The sequence below is a fragment of the Poecilia reticulata genome, chromosome 11, assembly GCF_904066995.2.
Source record: "Poecilia reticulata chromosome 11, P_reticulata-male-v2, whole genome shotgun sequence".
Taxonomy (NCBI): Eukaryota; Metazoa; Chordata; class Actinopteri; order Cyprinodontiformes; family Poeciliidae; genus Poecilia; species Poecilia reticulata.
Genome location: NC_088840.1, coordinates 6627964 through 6646105, shown reverse-complemented (window position 1 = coordinate 6646105; position 18142 = coordinate 6627964).

Genomic DNA, 18142 nt, shown 5'->3' with positions numbered 1-18142 from the left:
ATCAATCGCGCTCTTTTCCCGCCTCCGACGTTGTTAGCGACTCCATCTAGCCGCGCCTCATCTCCTCCCTCCCCCCCCAAAGAAAGTCTACCCCTGTCTGTACGGTGAGAGTCTGCAAAAAACCAGCACACTGCAGGTAATGTTGAACAGAGGATGCATTCAACTGGGAGATATTTTTAGAAACCGTGGGCTTTACGTTTTCAGATAAAAGCTGACTGCGCGTGACCATTATCCCGCGCTAGCTAGCACAGAGGTGAAGCGCGGGATAACAAGCCAGCTGGTGTTAAGGCAACGAGGAAAAACGTCAGGATGGGTTCATGTTTTGGCTTCTGTGACAGAAAGTGAGGAACAAAGGTTACTGAAACCAAACTGACTGTCATGAAATGCACTTAATGTGCTTCAAGCGTGTTTGTGGTTTCCACCGTGGAGTTGAAGTCAGATTAAAAACGAGAACTGAAGCATTTACTTTCTGTTTAATATATTTCTGAAAAGTCGTCGGTAGGAGCCCAATTTACACGTACAGAGAAAGAAGCTGGGATGACAGTAGCATTGACTGCATGAATGAAACATTGTGCAAAATGGCAAAGAAAGCCAAGAAAATGGCCACAAAACCTGTCAGTATTTAGAAAGCAATCCCACTGATCAGTGTCAGTGACATCAGCTGGTTTAGTCCTAATGACCTATAAAGGCTGCAATTTGCTAAAGTATCCTGATCAAACTAATTTGCGTCCTCGAAGCTCTCAGAACAACCCTCCCGTGCGATTCCCTGTCTCAGCTCCCCCAGACTAGCCAGCAGCAATTAGCAAACACTGTGCTTCTGCCGAACTTGTTAGACAAGCTACTTCTCAGCTGGTAAAAATGTTGCTAAAGGGTTAATAGCGGAGGCATGTTGTGATGACTTCCTTAAGGCTGAGATTCAGGAGCAGGAGTTTTTTAAGAGACAGGTCCAATTTCAAGACTTTAAATATCAAAATCAAATTCTTTTAAGTCATATTGGATACATATAGCGTTTTTAAAACAACTGAAGGTAACGTGGTTACTTGATTGTGCTAGAGTGGCACGAAGGTTCTGGGTTTGAATCGTGGGATGGAGGATCTTCCGCCTCACATTCAGTGACTGCTGGAGAGAGACACCAGCGTCCTGTAAGCCATGAAAATCTAATAAGAGGATTTTATACTTCTGTGCACTCGAACATTTTAATAAAATATGACAGTGCTAAAAGTTTAACATGCTTTTCTTGTCACTTCAATGTGAAGGGAGACCTTACTGCTGTCATGAGGAAGAGATGTATTTCTGAAACATGCACATAGCTTGTTGAAATCTGTTGCATTAAAGTGCAAGGCTGTCACAATCTGAACAGGAGTCATGTTACCGTCTACATGTGTGGTGCAAGGCGGCTATTTCCTGGCTGTAAGGACTGTCATTGTGAAATCAAGCAAGTTTCAGGGTGGCTTGTAAGACATCTGGAACATCTCTCATTTTAGTGGGTTTTAAGTAATTAAACCTCTTAGACTATTTCTACTAACCAGAGGCCACTGCTTTGTGTCTTGAATTCACATATTTCCCTCCGTCTTCTGTTTTATTTAATATTATCTGTTATAGGACAATATCAGATTTTGTCCAGCACTGGTTCAGTTATTAGATCCAATATAAAATGCTTAATATATTTTTAACAATTTTCAGCAATGACATTTATCACTTAGTGGGAATTATGATTCTTGTGCCCCGATGACTTGATTATGTCTCGTGGAGCTCTTGATAAGATACTGTTACGACTGGCTCAATGTCATAACAAAAACGGGAGACCATGCAGGAGTTAAAGTGTAGAACAATGAATATTTATTAACAAAAACAACAATGGATTGTGGATATCAGTATCAGTGGTGTAATGCAAATACTTGGATGTGTTGTATGAGTGCATATGGAAGTGTTGAAGTGCCAAAACAAAGACAAATGCGCAAAAAGGAGGGGAGCTGAGGCCTGGCAACAAAACACCACAAGCGTCAAGCGGCAGAGTGGATGCTGAAGGCAACCAGAAGATGGAGACAGCCAGGTTTAAGTACTCTGCGTTCCCAATCAACCTGATCAGCAGCACCTGTAAAGGGGAGGAGAACAAGGACAGACAAAAGCAACACCTGCAGCCCAGCCCTTAAGGCCCAGGGCCATAACAGATACTGAATCAGATTCTTTATGACTTAATTACTGACTGTTTGGGTAATTCATCATCAACCATGTATGATTTCACTCGTTTTCTGGTTTCTCAAACCGAGCCCGCTGTGAGCATGGCAGCACAAATCTGCTTTGGCAGGGACTTTCTGTTTTCCTGTTTTGACAGATTGCACACATGGCCAGTTCAAAACAGGGCGATAATTACCTTCTAATTCTGAAAATGCTGTATGTCGCTTTACCAGTACATGCCGTAAGAAAATGGGCGTCTGAGCGAATGTACAGCGGCGGCGTTGTGTCTTTTTCCTGGAGCACGTCGACTTTGGTTTGGGTTCGACGTTAGCTCAAACGGATCTGAGAGATTAAAGCATGTTGCAGGCATATCCAGGGTTTGTGTGACGAGAGAGAGAAAAAGAAGAGGCTTTTGTAGCGATTTGCAAGCCGACGGGCCAGAGCGGAGTAATCAATCACAGCAGAGAAGCAACAAGGTGAGAAATCCCTAATGAATTGTGATCCAGTTGGAGGGAATAATGATAATGATGACATTGATAATGATGCATGATGTCCTGGGCTGCTTAACACTGACATTTCTCACTCATTCTTAATGGAAACAAAGATTTTAGGTATAAAACTCTGTCATTACTCAAACAGGAGCAAGATTAGAATATTTTTGACTTCTGTTTTTGCTGAAAACTTTAGATCACACAAGCCAACATGAGTAAATACAAAATGAAGTTCCAAGTCCAAATGACCCTAAGCAGAAATGTGAATATTTCCATTCTTCCCTTAGCATTGACAAACCACATTTTAATCATTTCAACAGCAATATCAAGACCAGATTGATGCCAGGACCTGGAGAATCAATAGATCATTGCAACAGAACCTGTCTGACAACATGAAGTATGGTAAAAGACCTCAGAAAAGCAAACATGGAATGGTTTTGCAAATTCTTTTTGACTCCAATAAGCCATAGAGAGAGTCTATTATGCACAAATGGAGAAAACAAAATGCAAAAGTGGGCAACCTTCCCTTTTATGTGATAGCCTAGTCAAAGTCTGGACATAAATTCAACTGAGGTGCTATGGCGGGACTTTAAATGAGTTCAAAACTCTCTGTTGCAGCTGAATTAAAGCAGTAGTGTAAACAAGATGAGTGGAGGACTTGTTTTCCCCCACCAACGAGATAAAAGACTCTCTGTAACTAACCACTAAGTCTTTATGGCAGCCAAAACAAATCATTATAAAACTGCCTTTTCTGTTTACTTGGCTTATTTTTGTCTGGTATTAAAATTTGTTTAATGATCTGAAACATCTAAGTATGAAGGAGAGGAACCATTAAAAAGCTCCGAGGCAGCAAATACATTTTTACAACACAACAGATTGTAATAAATGACAGAGTAAAAATGCTCTTTTCATTTTATTTTATTACTATTATTACTACAAATGTTAAGTACTTTACCAGCTGGGAGAGAATGACACAGGAATAGAAAACTAAACAATGGATTGCACTGAAGTAGAGGAGCATCGATCCGATATTAATATCTGTATCAGTTCTAGATCGGGTATCAGTGATCAGGGCATATCTATTCAGTCTAATTCTATCCATTGCGTTGTGAGTGACGTCATGCTTTATTATTTATTTTACATTATATTTAGGATTCCTAATTGCACTTTATGAACCACTTCAGAGAAGCTTTGCTGTAGTTTGTTTTAGTCAGTTTCTTTATTATTTATTTTACATTGGCAGTTATACTCCCTAATTGCACCGAACAAGAACAAATTAAAGTTGAGTTGTTTTTACATGTTTGACCAAATTTTTAAAAAACTATTGATGTATTTAAATGTGATCTACTGGTTATCAAATAAATTTGTAATTCAGTACATTTATGCCTGTGTTTAAAAAAAGAAACGCTTTGAGTCAATTCAGGCTGATTTTCTGTATCGGATCGGTATCACCTGATACTAAACCTCAGATATCGGTATCGGAAGTGAAAAAAAGCGGATCGGTGCGTCCCTAGTTTGTAGTTATAACACCTTTATTTTTACCGAGACCAGCGCGTCGAGTCAGTCATAATGTTGGAGGTAATACTGACACCGCCAGAGTCGTGACTCTGAAGGTCGTTAGATAAAAAGGAGGTTTAATACAGATACATTACAGATGGACTGATGTGTAGTTCAGACAATCAGAATCAAAAAGAAGATTTCCCCCTTAAAGGTTTTCTATTTGCTTTTGTCAGTTTTTGTCACACACAACTGTTTGAGCTCAAGAACTTCAATACTGGATGAAGACCTAACCTGCAAAACCACAAACTAGCATTATAAGCCTGCAAATGTCATAGTACGCTTAAAATAAGTGAAAACTAACTTGCAAATAACTTTTCAGCAAAAAAATGTTGCAAACATAAAAAGTACAAACAGGCAACTATGAATAAACACATAATGTGCAGGTAGGATGAGGACATACTGTGGGTTAGTTTTCTTTCTGTTGTTGTTTCGGATTATTATGTAGTTCTCAGTGAGAGTGCTAATGAATTAGCTCTGGAAGGACTCCAAGAAAAGAGACCAGGTGTTTGCGCGAGCAGATCATGTCGTCCTTTCATGTGATCTTTTTCCTCTTTCTATCTTTCTCTTTATCTTTCTTTCCATCTTTTTGTTCTAGCCGTGCGCGGTCAGTTAACAGATTGAGTCCGTAGCTCGTTAATAATGTCTTCCCTTTGGACTAATGCAATGTTCTTGGCCAAGATAAACACTTAAAGATTAAAGATTGTCAGAACAGAGAGGCTGCCCAGGAGACAGATGGAGGGGGAGAGAGTGCAGCGCGGAGACGGAGGATCGTTGACAGCACTCCCATGACAACTGACGGCCCCGACTGTCTCAATGGGACGGCGGAGATGTGTTCGACTGTCTGTGACACCCATATGCTGGATCGCCGCGTACAATCTTTTATGGATTATATTCAACAGCAAAATGCCAAATACTACTGTTAAACCTACTATGTCTTTAAATTTTCCACCCGTTTCTCTATTAGCAAGAAATTAGCTGGGAAGAAGGTACAAATCTATCTATATTCATAAATACTCAAGTTTTTCACATAATTTTAAGTGGCTTCAAAATGAAGTAATCTTACTGGGACAGGTTGTTGAGATCTTCTGTGTGGTATCTACAACTTTTCCCAGTAATTGGCTGTCTTTTTTTCCCCCCAGTAAGCTAGTTTCCAACCAAACCCAAAATAGTGCATATTAATTTAAAATGGGGAACCGTACTATCTCATAGCGTGTGTCCCTATTTTAGCCATGAATTTGACTCGTGACCTGTACTCTGAGTGGCAAAAGGAAAACCATTTTTGGACAGAAAGTCACAATAAAGTCCTGTTTGCAGTTTGTGGGACACGGCAAATAGAAGGTGCTCTGGTCAGATTAGAGCGAAATTCAACTTTTTGACAGAGTCTATGAGAAAGCGGGATAAAAATAGAATGAAAAGTTTAGATTATCAATATGAAGTCTAGTTTAAAATTTGCATTCCAACCTAAAAACATGGTGGCTGTGACAGTGTCATGGAGGGCAGACAGGGTGTCTGGTACGATGGGACCGGCCTACTTACTGTCCAAACGTGAATCCAATCAGAACCTATGAAAGACATAAACTGATTCCTCCATCCAATCTGAAAGCTACTAAATTATGTTGCAGAGAAAGAAAAAAACGGAATGAATACATAAGCACACCACACTTTTCAGAGTTTTGCCTATAAAACATTTTTTTAAAACCATGAGTCATTTTCCTATCATGTCGTAATTATGCCTGTTAATCTACCACAATGAACTCTAATAACTTTTCAGAGCAGCTTTTAATCTATGATTAATGCTTTATTTATTTTTTCATACATTATAAAAGATAATCATGAAATACATTATCTTTTTTGGTTTTGGTAATGTATGGAGGGCTAAAAGGAGCAAAATGTAAAAAATACATCATTAAATTGATAATTTATTAAATTCAATTACTACATGTCATTAAAACATTCAAATGTATAATAGACGATACAGAAAATTAATCAAATTTTCTGTATCATTCATCAGCATGAAATTATTCTGTCAAACTCACTCATTAGAATCAAGGGGAGGGGCTATGGACAGGGCTGTGGGCGGGGCTATATCCAGTGCTGGGGGGTGGGGCTAAAACCAACCTGTTGAACTCCAGTAGTTTATCCTCATTCTGCAGGGACAGAGCCTCATTTGTCTTATTATGCTCACATTTCTGTAGTATATTCTATATATTTTTCTGTTTCTCTTTGGGATATAAACTGTAGTTGAAGTAGGGCTGTATAAATAAATCGATTTGGCGATATATAGCGATATTTTTCGCCCTCGGAAAGTATCGATTTTTCATCCGCGAGTATCGATCCGTTAAACCATAGGGGTCCATAGCGTTATAGTTCTTTTTAACTCTAGTTTGTTACGGCGTAGCAGCAAAACTCCGCCTCCCTCAGTCTCACTTTCAACTTGAGCTTAAAGTGCACATTATAAACTACACACCAGTTTTTAAATTGTGTTAATAGGCCAAGTACACCGGAGTTATGCTAAAATTAGTAAACCATATTTTTCTGAATGTCAGAGAAATGTCAAAAGCGCCGCCATTCCCCGGCTTTTCCGATTATGTGAGAGGGAATGAGCTTCCAAACGTACAAAACGAAACGAAACATTAGATTCCTGTGTTTTTGGAAATGTAAAATCTTCAATAAATAACGATGGGCTGTATTTTGTTGCTGAGAAACAAAGTAAAGTTGCGCAAGTAACCGTGAAAGAGAAGCGGAAAGGAGTAGCGGCGCGAACGGAGCAGCTGAAAAAGCAGTGAGATCGCGAAATTAATGCAAATTTCGACTGGTAGCATTCACTTCGTAATTAGTTTTTAGCTTAGCGGTTTCTGTTCTGGATATAAAGGATTACCTGAAGAATGAACATGGGTTGATAACATCCGAAGCGGACGCGCAGCGGCGGCGCTGTGTTTTGAGCAGGAAGACGAAGAGGAAAACAGCCCAGCCGGAATCCGCGGCGCAGTGAGGATTTCCATGGTAACAATGGCTGATCGATCATTCTTATTAGCAACAGACAAAGAGTATCAGAGACTGAGAGAACTATGAGATCCTGGCAGTCTGAGAGGCAGCTACTCAGAGATCCAAGCAGAGGAGTAGCGGCGCTGCGTAGCTGCAGGGAGTCGATCACTTTAGCAGTTAGAAGAAAGCAGCTTACAGCCACGGCTAACTCCGGGAACCAAGGTGGAAAAACCTTTTTCCCCATAGTCCAAAAGACTGCATTTTTACTCCAAAATGCAGCCACAGTGTCCAAAAGAAAAAACATACATGCAATCATTGGCATATTGAGAGTCTACAGAGGCTGATAATCTCCCCACTCTTCTCCTGGATTACCCTTTAAACTTTTGAGGTTTATGTCAAATCCACATGAATTAAATGACAAACTAATTCTCCCACTGCATCTTTGATTCATTTTGTCCAGCTGCAGACTGTTAGACTGTCCAATCAGATTGAGGTATTGTGTAGTTGGTGCTTTTAATCAGTTTTCAGTTAACTAAATTCAAGTCTATGGACACAAAATGTCACTAAAATCACTCTGTCCTTCTAAAATCTTTCAGAAAATCGTAAAAATGCACAGAATCTTATCAAATTGTATATCTCAACAAATATCGTGATACATATCGTATTGTGACCAAAATATCGTATATCATATCGTGAAATTATTGTATCACTACACCCCTAAGTTGAAGTAGAAGTAATTCTGATATAAAACTCAAAGAGTGTGTAAACTGAATTGCCCATCTGTTGCATCAAATTAATTGGATATAAAAAAACAACAAAACTTCAGACCGTAGCAGTCACTTTCAAGCTGCTGCACAGCTACAATACATATTTCATAACCAACCCAATAAAATGACCTCACACGCACAAATAAACAGTGACTTGTTTTTTGTTAATTTTACAATTCAAGATGAGTTTTAAGGTCTTTATGTTATTTTTGTCCTGATTTCAGATTTTTTAACAGCTCACAAACTGGGTGCCGTTAATAATCCTCAAACCGCTAATCCATAAAAATCAGTTACCATGGTTTTAATTAGTTGTTCTGCTTCTGCCGTTTCCTGAACCACAGAGTCTATTTTTGGAGCCAGCATAGGTTCTAATCTCTGCTTCAATAGCCACTTAATTTCATTAAATGTAGGCATTCAGGCATACATTACTGAATCTCTATAAGTATTCGTGTTCATTTTCAGTGCTAACTCATATTGGCATAGTTGAAGTATGTATACATTCCTTGTGATTTTTATTAAATTGGACAGTAGAGCAAAAACTATTATAAAACTGTTAAGCAGGACCTGTAAGCAGTTTCAACACACATTACAATTTCAAAATGTTATAGTTTAAACCCTGATTTTACAGCTCAACAGTATCATGGTCTGGCAGAACATGCGGTTGATGCAGATGTTTCTTCTTTGCATTTTTTCTTTCCTTTCACTTTGATTTAATTGGAAAATCAGGCCTGTGTACACCCAATTTTAGACCAATGACTTTAAGGTTAGTAGCTCTAAAATGTAATGTTTTTTTTATTAATATTATTACCCATTGATTAGTTTATTATCAAAATAGTGGGGGGAAAAAACCTTTAAAAAATTATTTTTGCATTTTAATGACTTGGGTGTTTTTCAGCTGTGTGGAAACAATAGAAAGGTGGAAATTCATTGAACTTTTACCATTTTTTTACAAAAAGCCAAATGTTCATGTATGTAAACCTTTTTTACTTTGCAAAGACCAGAACGTCATGACATGCATGTGTCATGCAGACAAATGTGAATTTATAGAACATTTGTCTGATGTAAAATTATATAGCTTTGCTTCACAGGTATGTTCATAAACAATTAATGAAGACAATTATGATTAACTAATGGGGAATTGTTTCAAACCCAATTAGGAGCTTGATTAAGAAGAATGCAAACATTTACTTTCTATTTATTACCAAAAGCAGTGTAAAAAGCTTTAAGACAACTTTTACTGCTGTACCATAATCTGATAAATTGGTTAACATTAAATTTAGGAATATCTATCTAGTGCTACAAAAAAAATCTGACCTTAAATTGTTTTAGTTTATTGCATATTTTCTTAGATTGGACAGCTACACTAACTTTGAAATAGAAATGACTCTGGAACATCTCTAGAGAAACTTTAATTTGCATAAGAAAGTAAGACAATCAAGTAAAATAGTCTTTGCTAATCACAAACATATGACATATAAACAATGTAAAGTCTGACGTTGAGGCTCCACTGGGCGACCGACGGATGAGAATCCTGCTCTCTGTGTCACTAACCTTCTGATGTGAAAGATCTGGCCTTCTGGAGCGCCAAAGGCCCGAGTATTTACTTAATAAACAGAAGGGAGCGTGAGACAGAGAGGCCGACTGACGGCGGCCATCGCGTGTGGTAATAACCCAGATTCCCTCTGACAAGCTGATAGCTGCTCAACATGAAGTGCGATGCGTTTACAGTCCGCTCGGTGTTGCTCATTCAGTCTCGTGTTAACTGTGAGACTGTCCCGGCGGCTCCGTGGCCCCGGAGAAACAGCGGCAAATACGTGTTTCATTGTCACATCAAGTACGCCTTCTGGTGGCAGCCGAGGCGTTTGGCAAACGTGTGATAAAGTCTTAATCTGTTGCTTTATACATCTGTGTTTACTTTTTCCCAAAGCATCTCTGTTCATTAAAGGGACAGTGTGCATTTTCCAGGCACATACTGCCATTTTATAGCATAACCAAGTAACTATGTTACCTTCAGTTTCCTAAAAAATGCTATAGATATATCAAATATGACTTAAAAGAAATTTGACTTCCTGATTTAAGGCTTTGATATTTGGTATCTGTCTCTTTAAGAAACTCCTGCTCTTTCTGAAACTCCACCTTCAGGAAGTCATCACAACATGGCTCCTCTATTAACCCTTTGACAAAGTTTTACCAGCGTTTCACTGAGAAGCAGCTCAGTTCATGCGCAGTCCCACCAGGTGTTTGCTAATTGCTGCTGGCTAGTCTGAAGGAGCTGAGTGGGGGAGTCGAGGGCTGCACTGTGAGGTGGAAACTTGGAAACTGCAACTCTGAGGAGGAGCTTTGTGTTGAGGGCGTGGCTAGGTCCACCCAGGCATTTTTCCACAGCTGAATGGTTGCTAGAGGAGATTAAAGGCTTTCCCAAACATGCGTGAAAGAATCCAAGCAACACTACAAGGTATGTTTTTGATGAGGGAAGAATATTATGACATTATATAAAGCTTTAAAATGTTGAGTTTTACATGATACTGTCGCTTTAAATTCAGCTCAAAATGTTGACAGTACTTGAAGTTTTCATATTTTTTTCACATTATTACCTCAAAGTTTGGTGTCGTCAACAGGAATTTATAACACAAAGTGTTTAACATTTGTGAAGTTGAAAGGCCTGTTATGCATTTCTGCATTTTTACAAATAAATTTGGGCAAAAGAGGGTATCTGCATTCGTTTTACCCTTTTCTGACAAAAAAATTAGTTCTGGACCAAAATCGGAATCAGCTGGTCAGGCTTTGTAAAAATCGATGACCGTCTGGAAAACTGCAATCAGTGCACACTAAACAAACCCCTTTAAAAAAGCGAAAATATTTGTGGTTGTAACATGAAAAAATAAAGATTTGGAGAAACTGAATACTTTGGCATAATATCGAAACATACAAGATATAAGATTCCTACTCGGTGGCACGAAGTCAGTCTGATCTCATTTGATGTGCTTCGACAGAAAACAGGGGAGATAAATGAAGAGAGCTCCGGCGCCCCGCGGCACATAAACACAACGTACACACACACACACAGCTTGGTTAACGGCGTAGCTGGAAGTGCATCTGGCTGACTGTGCCAAACGAGACGGCCAGAACTGTGAGCCATTTTCATCTCTAGAACTTCACACTCATTCAGTGTGATAAATGTTGCTCTTTAGAGCTCCTTCAGCAGGTCTGCTCAAATAAGGAGAATCATTCATTGCCAACGAAATACACACAAACAAATAAAGCAGAACTAATCGCTGGCATTTAATTTAGACGAGAGATTGAAGGGAAGAAGAAGAAAAAAAGAATAATAAAATCAAATTCTCTGTGTCTGACAGAGAAATACCACACTAACCTTCTACTTGTTGTGAAGCAGTAAAACAATGTTTTTTCAATTAATGTGAGTTTAAGTAGCTATAAATAGAGTAAGCTTTTATATTCCCTCACATTAACGGCAGGTGTGGCTGGGGTGACCACCTGCTACCCAGCGCACACACACACAAACACACGCACGCACACACATCCAGAGCTCAGTGCATTGACAGAATGAGAGCACACTGAGGAAGATCGGCCCTAACGTGCCGATTCTGCGTCAACACCCTCTGACATACAGAAAGCGTCAGGACAGAAGACGAAGAGAGAGGACGGCGGGCGGAGATGCCTTCGTGCATCGTAGGAGACCAGCGCGTCGAGTCAGTCATAATGTTGGAGGTAATACTGACACTGCCAGAGTCGTGACTCTGAAGGTCGTTAGATAAAAAGGAGGTTTAATACAGATACATTACAGATGGACTGATGTGTAGTTCAGACAATCAGAATCAAAAAGAAGATTTCCCCCTTAAAGGTTTTCTATTTGTTTTTGTCAGTTTTTGTCACACACAACTGTTTGAGCTCAAGAACTTCAATACTGGACGAAGACGTAACCTGCAAAACCACAAACTAGCATTATAAGCCTGCAAATGTCATAGTACGCTTAAAATAAGTGAAAACTAACTTGGAAATAACTTTTCAGCAAAATATAGGAGCTGTTTTCATGTCAATACTTCCCTAATATCAATGAAAAACTACTGGCAGAGTATTTTACTTATAACACTTATCATATTTCCCATGCTACAGGATAAATGATCTACAAGTGCAACTGCTATTTTTTCATGTCTTGAAATGGAAAAAGTTTGTGTCCACAAATAAACACCCATTGAACTCAGGACCTTCCTGCATTGCTGTCAACAGCACCACCGTGCAGGAATACTTCAGAACATTCCTGCCAAAAGGAGTCTGAAAATCATATCAGTCCCAAGAGACGCTTGGGGTTGGATGGTAATAATGGAGGCATTTTTCAGCTGTAGGGGTTATTGTTCACAAATGTTAACAAAAGAAATAGATTTTTGAAAAATTGTGATGTTTAAACACACCAATTATTCCTCAACTAGCAAATGAAAGGCTGTGCAGCTCATTAACACAGAGGAGCAACCACACACTGACTAAAGAGCGCATCTTCTTTTGAGGTGAGACTGCACATTCTCTAAAGCCGCGTTTCCATTGACCGTAAAATTGGAATCACGAAAATAAATTTGGTTAATGGAAACACACCGATTTAAAAATAACCTCAAGTTTTCAGATAAAAGGTATTGTGCTAGGATGAGGTGGTTTTTCAAATGAATTTCACAAAACTGTGATGGAAACCCTTTTTTCAGCTCACACAAGTCACATGATCAACAACTGGACGTTACTACTGCCAGAAACGACAAAGAAGACGACAGGAAGTGGTAGGAAGATGAAGGCATGGCAATTTTTAATGACTTATTGCATGAACAAATTTATTCAAGTGTGATTTTAATAGCATTGCTCATTTAATAGAAACACCACACTTGTGAAATTGTGTTTTTTCTATATTAGCGGAAAATTAACAAAGTTTTGCTCAAATTTGTAATGGAAACACCAACGCCAAAAATTCTCTCAAAACACAAAATTGTGCCGTATTTGATGCTTAGTTGTAAATGATAAAATATGCCACCAGGCCATAAAATAATCACAACACAATTTACTGTGGCTTTTAGAACACTGTATTTCGCTGACATACTTGAATTATATTTGTACTTTTCAGCTGCAGAGAAAGGTAAAAGAGGGAATTATGTTCTCTTCTGAGTCTTCAAAAACAAACTCCTCCATCTGTCTGCCTAAAATCCCCCATTTCTTATCAAATCTGTAGCTGTTTAGTTATAAACTAAATTAATCCACTTGCATTTTAGAAAACTTAGAAGTAGCAAAGAAAACCAGTATAGATTCTAAAAGGAGACTCACAATTCAAGTGTCAAATACACCACAATTCTGCATTTTAATTGTGTTTTATCAATCCTAGCCAGTCTGCCAACAGCAAAAGAAGACATACTCTGAGTTTAATTGCTGCCTTGTGCAGGAGATCTGGAAATTTTATTTCCTAAGTCATGACGATCCAGTCTGTGTTAACAGCGTAAAACATCCCATTTTTCATATTTTTTGTCTTCTGTCAACATTTGAATGCCTGATGCGGTGAAGCAAAGAAAGTGGCAGAAGTTGTCAAGATACAGAAAACAACAAGCAGTTCCCAACAGCACACTAAGCAGTGAAACCCCAGCTGTTTCATTGTCATCAAATTGCTCATTAAAAGAATTGTATTCCCAATTTGACTCAATTAAAACTTTTTTTTTTAAAGTAATTGAGCTAAAACTTCCACATGTTCCAACTGACTGTTCTTTTTCACTGCTGAAAGTCTCAGTTCTTTCTGTATCATTTGTTTACAGGCATCCTCCATAAAATGATTCTAAAAACACATCCGCAAAGAACATGGTGACAGAATATTCATATGTTCTTTCACAGAGAACCGTTTTTTATTTTTATTTTCTTTCTTAACGGAAATAAGGGAGCGGCTGACGTGCCGGTTCCTAACATCCGGAGACAAGCTTTTATCATGGCTGCCACTTTAGATATTTCCTGTTCGTTTTTCTCAGTCAGGAAGCTTTTAAAGTGAAGTAGACTATTTCAATTGACCTAATTTATCAGAGCTTCTCTCATGTTTAGGTGAAAGAAAACATTCTGCCTGCCGAGTCTGAAAGAGACGTTTCATGGGCCTCGAAAGCGACTCAAAAATACACATTTTAAAGGAATCTTGCGATTTGGCCTAATTACTCTGGTAACACTTTATTTGAAGGGGGTGAATAAGACTGACATGACACTGTCATAAACATGACATAACACCTGTCATAAACATGAATAAGCCTTCATAATAAGCCATAATTTATGACAACAGTCATAAATTATGGTAAATTTATTTTAATACAAAGTTGACATTATTCAGAATGTCTTTGTTATGACAACTTGACATTAACCGAGAAATCATTACTAATATAAATTTTTTATAAAAGTATTGCTGATTGCACTTTAAAAATTAGGTATCTTTATGTCATTAAAGGTAAAGTTTAAACAGTAATGATAGACTGGTTAAGATTTACTGTTACTGTTAAGATTTGAGTCCAACTGGTTACTCATGCAGACTGAACCAGGCTGCATAGGAAACCTTTTGAGTGGCTACATTTCATTGCTTAGTGGGTTTTAGTTCCTGTAGCAAAAACGCATTCAGTGTCACTTTGTTTCTTTGTCTTCCATCAACTAATGGATAATCAGAATGCATTAAACTCGCAGGCCTGCAGAGAACAATCTCTTAAAACCAAAGATCAGCATGAGGTCAGGAAGAACTGTGACGCCAACATTTACACTCTAGCAAAGTTTCCTCTGTTGCCTTTTTAAACAGTCATCAAAAACATGGAGGTCACCTTTCGATGTATCCTCTGAAGCGCGCATGCATGGAAAATTAGAAAATGAAGTTGCTATTTGAAGACTAAAACATTCCCAGCTTACGAGCGTCTTATGAATACAAAACTGTTGATCAGCCTGGTCAGGATTCCATTTAAACCGCAGAGTAAAACTGACAAAATGCTCAAAATAAACCGAACTGTCATATTTGATAAGATAAAAGTGACCTTAATCTGGTAACTGGGTCTCTCCCCTCACCCAGCAGTGATTAAAGCACACAGAGATGACCTACATAAGCGCCAATCAAGGTGGGGGGGGCTTTAGACAGAAAGAGTGACGGGAAAGGAGACGGCACCCACATCCATTACCACTGTGGGATTCATGAAGCAGTCTATTTCTCAATCAAACATGTAGATTTAAAGCATGTCGTCCTCTCAGCCCCGTCTGCATTGGCAATAAGAGACAGATTTAAGAGCGACGTGACGCACTGCTGCAAAAAAATGTAGGCTGATCAAGCTTCAAATTGCATTGGATTGTTTGTTGTAGAATAATTTTCCAAGATTTGTTAAAATGCTTCTCAAATGTGTTTTATTGTACAAATCTTTGGAGAGGGTTAAGTTAGAAAAAAGTTGTAGCCTCACACATGCTGCATTGATCATATTTTGATTTGCTCTCATATATTTTTTGCATTTTGTTTATTTTGTAAAAAAAATAAATAAATAAAGGGCACAAATAAATTTTTGCTATTCTGTTGTTACGGTTAGTCACATTAATATGTTATAAAAGTATTTTGTAGATGCCTAGAAACTTTGTCCAAGTTTGGAACAAAATAATTCTATGGCTAAAAACACAAAAACACCTAAAAGTTTGATGAAATTAAGCAAAAAGTATAGGCATCAGTATTATATTGCCGATACTGGTCTTGTATTTATTGAATCGGTACAAAAAAATATGTAGTATCGCACAACTGTACAATGCCAGATTACGAATTTTACTTTTTATTAAAAATAATCAGTTTTAGACAACTTTCCCTCCAGAACAACTTATTTTGCAGAAGATAACACTAGCTCTGATCAGTCAGATTGAAGGTCATCAGTTATTTTCAATTAGCTTAAATCTAGCAGAATTTGAAACAGAGAATTTATTTTTTAACCCCAATAAAATATAATTGGAATTGAAGTACTTAAGTCAGTGAGAGGGCAAAAATCTGTAAACCCATGTGTTTCTTTTTTAATAAAACATTATAAATGACAGCTTTAAGTTTAGGAAATGAGACTTGCTCCATACTGGTTTACTTCTGGTGCTCGGGATCTTGATGCTCTCCCCAGGAATGGCCTCCGCCCCCTACTTCCCCACCCTGGTAGCTTTCTCACATTATCTAACCCCACTCATGTGATATTAACTACTGACTAAACTGTCGTTTATGTGTGAGTGTGTGTACTTGCACGGTTAGTTTGCTTTTCTGTCGGACCCCCGCTGGCTGCCGGGATCGAATCCAAAATCGTTAGAAACTCATCAGCATCGCCGCTCAAAATCTGTCCTGCGTTAGATTCGAATCAAGTGTGGAGGCAGCTGATGATTGACCGAAGAAAGGTTTCATTCAGAGCTGGGGTGAAGCCTCAGTTGTTGTGATGAACCCCTGGTGGGAGCATAACCTCACCAGAGCAGCATAAAATGTGTGGCGGGCTAAAGTCTGTTAGCGAAGATGTAAAGATGCTTGAACTTTTCTGCATTTTCATCACATTAGAGCCGTGACCAGAACGATGCGTTCCCTGTTTATCATGATGCTCTTTGATCAGAAAAACCTCTCAGCCACCAACAGGGAGTCTATTTCCTGCTTTGGGTGACTTCTGACTACATTTTATTTAGCCGTTTGTATAAAGGGGGGCTTCTTACACATCTCTGAGACACTTTTCAGATTATTTTTATTTATTTCTGGTTAAAAACCATAATTTCCTTCCACTTCTCAATTATGTACTACTCTGTGTTGGTCACATAAAATCTAAATAAAATACCTGGATGGGCTTCAGAAGATTTTTACATGGGTGGCAAGACCATGCCACTAAAAATTTTAGGGGGGGGGGGGGCAGAGCTAAAATTTTTTTTTAAATGTAAGTAATTTATGTATTTATATGAAACATTATTTCATTTTATAAATGTATTTATTTATTGGGTTTTACTTTTAAGTCTCGATTGAAAAAGATGACAGTATGAGCTGAGCGTGATTTTCTCTCCCTCCACTTACCACTGAAGTTTCTCCATTATGTCTGAAAATATTCACACATCTCCACTGTTTCTCTGCAAATCAAACCCGTTTGAATTTCCAAAGTTCCTCATCCTCGGTATTTAATTGATTTGCCCTCAATTTAACATTGCTTTTACCATCAATAAAGATAATAGTTTTATCTGTCTATGTACATTTCTGTCCTTTTTTAGTCTCTGTAATACATAAGCACATCAGTATAAAAAGGTCTCTATTAAGTTTCAGCCATTGATTGATTACATAACTTTTTTTTCTTAACTGAGGATTGTGGAAATTTTCCACTGCAGTATTTCTCATACTACTAAAGGGGCAGTAATATGTATTTTCCAGGCACATAGTATCATTTTATAGCACAATGTTACCTTCAGTTGTTATAAAAGTGCTGCTAATATTAAATATAATTAAAAACATCACACTCCAAATGTTTCTGATGACAAAATAACACTTTAACATGACATAAAGCTAAAAAAATTTAAAAAAGTCAATTTTACATAATATCCCCTCTCACCAATTTTAAATTATGTTTGTCATTGACAGGACATTGTTCCAGATGGAAAAGTTGACATATTGATAAATTCAAAAAAGATGAGCTTCTTCCTTATTAGATTCAAGTTGACTCTGAGCAAATTTTGATTCCCACCTCCCGCTCTTTTCCCCTCTTAACCTTCTCTCCGTCATTCAGCTAGAGTTTGGCTTTGAACACTAATCCATGCATCTCAGCAGCTCTGTCAGGCAGCTGCTTAACTATTCTGATTCTTCTTTCTGTTTTGACCCTTTTGACCTCCCTCAGCCATTAGCGCTCCCAAGGAAATATTGTGAGGCTTTCTCCTGATTCCTCCCTTCTTTCTATCACAATGAAAATTGAAGGGAGAGAGAGAAAAAAAATGTGCATAAAGTGTCCTGGGCACATGTTTCTGATTCGCCACCTCAGGCAAAGACAGAACAGCTAATCTGGAACAAATCCATCCACTTACAGACAGCTGACGTCCTGTGAAGAGCTCGGTGTGACTGAATGTGAAGCTCGTGGACAAAGTCTGGCACAGTGGGATGGACGCCTCTGTATTTGGTTTCTGGGTTTAAAGCTTGCTGAA